The sequence below is a fragment of the Esox lucius genome, chromosome 10 (assembly GCF_011004845.1).
Source record: "Esox lucius isolate fEsoLuc1 chromosome 10, fEsoLuc1.pri, whole genome shotgun sequence".
NCBI lineage: Eukaryota > Metazoa > Chordata > Actinopteri > Esociformes > Esocidae > Esox > Esox lucius.
This window is the reverse complement of record NC_047578.1, coordinates 6,287,825-6,294,397: the sequence shown is the minus strand read 5'-3', so window position 1 is coordinate 6,294,397 and position 6,573 is coordinate 6,287,825.

The window sequence follows — 6,573 nt, the reverse complement described above, 5'->3', positions numbered from 1 at the left end:
TGCTGTGTGGGGTCATCATGGTTTTCCAAAACGATAAGATGATAAATGATGCTGTTGGCACTGACAGTGATTGTGCTGATGTAGAATCAGGTGGTTGCACTAACAGCAGTGTTTATTTCCATTTGGTTGTTATGAAAGCAGTGAGGTTTATTGCCATTGCTGTGTCAGGGTTATTGCATTACAGTGTAATGGCAGCGTTACCTGCCATAGATATAGAATTAACATTCTGTTAGCTACTTATTCTGTTTCTATGTCACCTGTGCTCTGGCCAGCAGGCAGTGAGGGGGGTTACCTGTGCACTATTTGATTGTTATGGCAGTGCTTGACAGCGTTGACTATCTGTTTAAAGAGCCTGCGGGCTTCTTCTTCACAGAGGCCAGGGCTGTCTTTGCGGTGGGACACGGCGTTGATATGTTCTAGAAGGTCGCCGCGCAGAGCCAGCTCCAAAATCAGATAGAATCGTCTCGGCGACCGGAACGTGTCATACAACTGGACCTGTTATGAGCAGTGTCCACCAAAAACAATGTGTTTACCATATAATTTAATTTATATGGTAGCTTACACATATGTCCAATGTCTCCGGTTCCAGGCTAATGCTTGAAATATATCACAAACACAGGGCTTAATTTGTAAATCGGGATGTCCCTAAACACGCTGGTGCGCGCGAAAGAAATTGATCGGTCGGCTTACAGCAACCCATAGCTCTTTTGGCCAGTGCAGGGAGGGGGGGGGCTTGTGTTTTCACCTGCTCCGGCAGCTTGACTGAGCGTACCGAGCAAATCTACCCGAATGAAGCACATCGGTAGCGCAAATAGCGGGCAATAAAGAGCTATATCTCTTTGAGAATGTTTATAGTGCAAAGCACACATGGCGATTGAAAAATACGGAAATAATGCCCGACACATAGGTGCCGGAACAAACAGAACAAAACCGAAGATTAGAGTCCGACTCAAATTAAGTAGTCCTACAGCATTATCCATTTCCTGCATTTGCACTCTCTTAAAATTGTATAGTTATCTATGATTTTTTCAAGTGTTTGTAGCCTACCATACTCACCACCCCTGAGTGTCTGTACGTGGCATTCAGGGCATATATTTCTCTGTGCAGGAACTTCTTAGAATATTCTGGGGAAGCTTCGCTTATGGGAATTATTTTGATGGCAACCTGAACGACCGTCCATATACATGCAGTACAAATGTAATTAGTGAGGCTTGTATAGATAACATAGATAGGCTAATGTAAGTTGCAACCCAACTTGATTCGGTACAAATGTGGCAGCAATATAATACTTTACCATGTTATGGTTCTTGCTTTTGAGGTCAAATGCCAGTTTGTAGTTCCGGCTAATTTTATCTGGGGTGGCGTAGCCCAGGTAGACTTTGGAAAATGCACCTGTCCCAATCTTCTTGGCAGAGAGAAGGTAGCCGTTCTGTCTACATTCAGCGGCCCTCTCATGAAGCAAATCCACAGAGTTTTTTACTTTTATGCCAGTGCCACTCATAGTAAAGAAAATATCGCCTATCGTATCCTCTTACTCTCCCAACAGCTACATCACTTTCGCTCAGATTATGCAACCGCATCAATAATTTTGAAATGTGACGTTCCTCATTGTAATATTTCGATGTAAGAATGCCTAAGCAACGAGTTAACTGGCTGAATTTGTGACCATTTGGAACCTCCATGCCGACACAAGTGATTCAGAACAAACAAATTCTAAAATAGAATGTGTTTTTTGATGCATTTATATTCCTGGAATGGAACCGTTCCTTGATAATCCATTGTTCTGCACCTTCAGGCTAGAGTGGGATATTTTACAGCTCATCCTTACTGTAGTAACTGTAGTTATTTAGTAACGGGCGATTCAAAGACTTGACCCTTAGGGGGGACTCAGCCCCCAATGAGAATGTGAGCTGTAGAAAGCACAAGGCAGGCATGGGCAACTGGCGGCCTGCAGGCAGCATGCGGCCCCCAACCCCTTCTTTGTGTGTCCTTCAGATGAATTTTGAAAACAGTAAAAGGATATAAACACAAAACAAAGAAAAAAAAGATACATTTCATGTTTGACCTTAAATTTGTTGGAACCGAAATCTATGCTGGAAACAAAACATGAAAAGGACTTGAAATAATTTTTTGCCTGTTTACATATAAAACAGTAATTTCAAAGTCTCAGAAAGCTGTTGTGATGTCTTTCTGAGAGTGTAGCCGAGAGTGTGCTAATGTTTGAGCCATAAAAAAACGTGTTGATACCTATTACCGAAGTCTCTGTACAAGCCAAAATATCATAGTGGAAACAACAAGGGTTAATAATTTCATACAATACATGGATGTGTGTGTGGGTTCCAAGTTAATCTGCAGCTCCCTGATGACCAGTACATACATTCTTTGGCCCCCACCACCATCCAAGTTGCCCATCCCTGGCACAAGGTATCAATCACATCTGTTACATTGTGCAAAACAAAAAGACCCCCATGAGTGGCTGCTCCCCATGGGTGTGGGAGTGAAGAATATATAAGCATAATATAAGCAGGAAAACCATTTTGGGGGTGCACTACAATCAATGGGGACAACACATGCTAAATATACCCTCACCTAAAGGATTATTAGGAACACCTGTTCAATTTCTCATTAATGCAATTATCTAATCAACCAATCACATGGCAGTTGCTTCAATGCCTTTAGGGGTGTGGTCCTGGTCAAGACAATCTCCTGAACTCCAAACTGAATGTCAGAATGGGAAAGAAAGGTGATTTAAGCAATTTCTAGCGTGGCATGGTTGTTGGTGCCAGACGATCTGCTCAGTTATTGGGATTTTCACACACAACCACTTCTAGGGTTTACAAAGAATGGTGTGAAAAGGGAAAAACATCCAGTATGTGGCAGTCCTGTGGGCGAAAATGCCTTGTTGATGCTAGAGTTCAGAGGAGAATGGGCCGACTGATTCAAGCTGATAGAAGAGCAACTTTGACTGAAATAACCACTCATTACAACCGAGGTATGCAGCAAAGCATTTGTGAAGCCACAACACGTACAACCTTGAGGCGGATGGGCTACAACAGCAGAAGACCCCACCACTCATCTCCACTAGAAATAGGAAAAAGAGGCTACAATTTGCACGAGCTCACCAAAATTGGACAGTTGAAGACTGGAATAATGTTGCCTGGTCTGACGAGTCTCGATTTCTGTTGAGACATTCAGATGGTAGAGTCAGAATTTGGCGTAAACAGATTGAGAACATGGATCCATCATGCCTTGTTACCACTGTGCAGGCTGGTGGTGTAATGGTGTGGGGAATGTTTTCTTGGCACACTTTAGGCCCCTTAGTGCCACCTGAGCATTGTTTCTGACCATGTCCATCCCTTTATGACCACCATGTAGCCATCCTCTGATGGCTACTTCCAGCAGGATAATGCACCATGTCACAAAGCTCGAATCATTTCAAATTGGTTTCTTGAACATGACAATGAGTTCACTGTACTGATATGGCCCCCACAGTCACCAGATCTCAACCCAATAGAGCATCTTTGGGATGTGGTGGAACGGGAGCTTCGTGCCCTGGATGTGCATCCCACAAATCTCCATCAACTGCAAGATGCTATCCTATCAATATGGGCCAACATTTCTAAAGAATGCTTTCAGCACCTTGTTGAATCAATGCCACGTAGAATTAAGGCAGTTCTGAAGGCGAAAGGGGGTCAAACAGAGTATTAGTATGGTGTTCCTAATAATCCTTTAGGTGAGTGTATAAGCATAATATAAGCAGGAAACCATTTTGGGGGTGCACTACAATCAATGGGGACAACACATGCTTAATATATAAGCATGTTATATTTACACAATGTAACCCACAATATCCAAGTAAAAGAAAATCTAAAAACTGTAAATATATTACAATTAAAAACAGGAAAAGACCCTATTTGATTTAGTGATAAAGGACTGCGCAAAATACTGACAATTCTTGAGGAGAACATGGTTCACATTTCAACATGACAATGTTCCAAATCACTCCACCAAAGCAACCATACAGTAGCTGATGGACAAGGTGAATGTCCTTGAGTGGCCTAGTCAGAGCTCCAACTTAAATTCCATCGATACTCTGTGGAATGACTTGAAGAATGCAGTCCATAAGTGGTCACCATGACATCTGACTGAGCGTGAACCATTCTACAGGGAAAAATAGGCAAATATTGCACAGCCCCGATATGCAAAGCAACTTAAGATGTATTCAAAGAGACACATGCCTGTAATTCAAGCAAAAGGTGGTTCTACCTAGGATGAACTCAGGGGGGTGTTCACTTATTCTGCAAGTATTTTACTGTTTTAATTTTAGTTAATTTGCTGTAAGGCAACAAAGGGTGGCCATTTTGAAAGAGGGTGGTGACATTCTATACCCATTTGTTTTACTAGCTAAGTATGATTGTTTGTTTGTTTATAGATGAAGAAATGGGGAAAACCCACATCCTTTAATACAAGTTCTAATATCCCAATACACTGAATGACTTAAATAGTTGGGGAGGAGAAATCATATTAGGGTGCTATCAGTGTAGTTAATGCAGAGGCAGTTTATTTTAGAAACTGTTGTCAATCTGACTACTACGAAGCCTGTTTAGTATAATGGCTTCTGCTGGGACCTATGCCCGCATTTGAAGAAAAATCTCTGTTTATTAATCTATGGATAAGTAGACATTTCTTTAGACTATGTATACAAAGTTCTGGCTTCTTTTAAGTGAACATTCATCAGAGACTGATTAAGTACTGGTATCTGGATTTTAGCTTACTTGTGTGATATTCATATTCCCAGTCTCTACATTTCCTGTCACAATTCACTTTGTGTTATTGAGTTGATGAGAGCAAAGATCTTTTATAAATGAAGATACTCAACTGCACCTCAATTTCAGTCACTCAGTGCACAAAAGATGCATTTAGAAGATGTAGTAAGTATTTTTATACAGTAAGTGAATGAGACATTACACAAGTTTGTGCTGTCTAATGAACATTTTGTACTGACAAAGTGTGACAGAAATTCCCATTATAAAGAAGGCAGCGTAAAGTATCATGTTAACGTGGAGCATCGTATAAAAGTTATTTGATGGTAGTTTTCTCGCTGTTTACTGCTGCCGCAGTTGTCAGTCAATCATGCCTGCGTGCTTTGGAGCATAGATCACAAAATACCAGGGGCTTAAAGGGATTGCAGAAAATAATTACTTAACATTTTCAGGGGGGCTGAGATGAAAAACGGGGAGGAAATTGCCAGTGTTTAGTAAGCCCTCTTCAGAGCGCATTGCCAACACAGCATATTCCTTCCAATAATTATTGGAAGGAATTGTGTTAAGGCCAAACATTTTTGCAAAACAAAGTAGGATTTACATTTGGTTACCGAAGGAGGAGTGAGGGATGACGCGTGAGTCAAGCTCATAGGAATGTATTAACAGGGAAACGTGGGCTGTAGCCAAATGGTGCCCCATTCCCTTTATATTGTACTGCTTCTATCCAGGGTACATAGTGCTATTCAATACTAGTCCACAATATAGGTGAAATAGGATTTATATTCTACAACAAGGTGCAGTTCAGAAAGCAGCTGCCGTGGTCCTGGACACATTAATATAAAGCTGAAAACAATTAAAGAGTCTATTAACTGGACTTAGTTATTCCTTCTGGAGAGGCCAGCATGAGGACAAGACATTTCATAAGTGAAAGGGATATATGAATAGCTCATAGTTCCCCATCCAGGCCAATTTAATTTCAGCACTGAGTACCTGGGCCAGTTTAAATTAGTTGAGGGGGAGATGGTTGATGGTGCAATAGTCTTTTCTTTTGTGCAAACTGTTTAGAAGAATGCCTGAACCGGCTGATGGAAAGAAAAAAACTAAAACAATTAAAAAGATAATCAGGCATGTATCTCACTCAGCAAACTATATTGTACTCTTAGACAGTATCAACCTGCACTATTTTAAATGTCCAGCATATCGACAATGCATAGGCTTCTTTTGTAACTTCACAATAGCATTTCCAGACTTCCAAAAGGACAACTGTCAAGTGTCTTTAGACATTGGCGGCGGTTTGTCACCCCCTTGTGGACATCTATGAAGTAATTTAATCTCTCTGGTATGTCAATATTATCCTGCCCCCAGCTGCATGCATAAAAAAAACAGACTCCTAGAGGACATTTGTTTAAACAATATCAGGACATTTGCCAGGTTCTTGGAATCTACCTAAAAGGTTTATAAACCAGATAATAAAGTATAGTGCCTTCATTCTAACATTCTCTGAATAGGGCCCCTATCATGGTGAAAACATTTTATATTTACACTATGGCTTTCCCCAAGTACCAGAAGGCTCTGAACCCCTCAATCATACCGGGGTCTCATCTGCAAGAGCGTATATAGGTTGGCGTTTGTCCGAAATGGCACCCTATTCCTCAAATATTGTGCTACGTGACCAGAGCCGCTGGTTAGAAGTTGTGCAATGCATAGGAAATAGGGTGTCATTTGAGACACGAACGCAGAGTAAGACGGAGAGCCACAATCCACTGCATTATTCTCCTTTCGCTATTGCTCTCCACACCTCCTGTTTCCC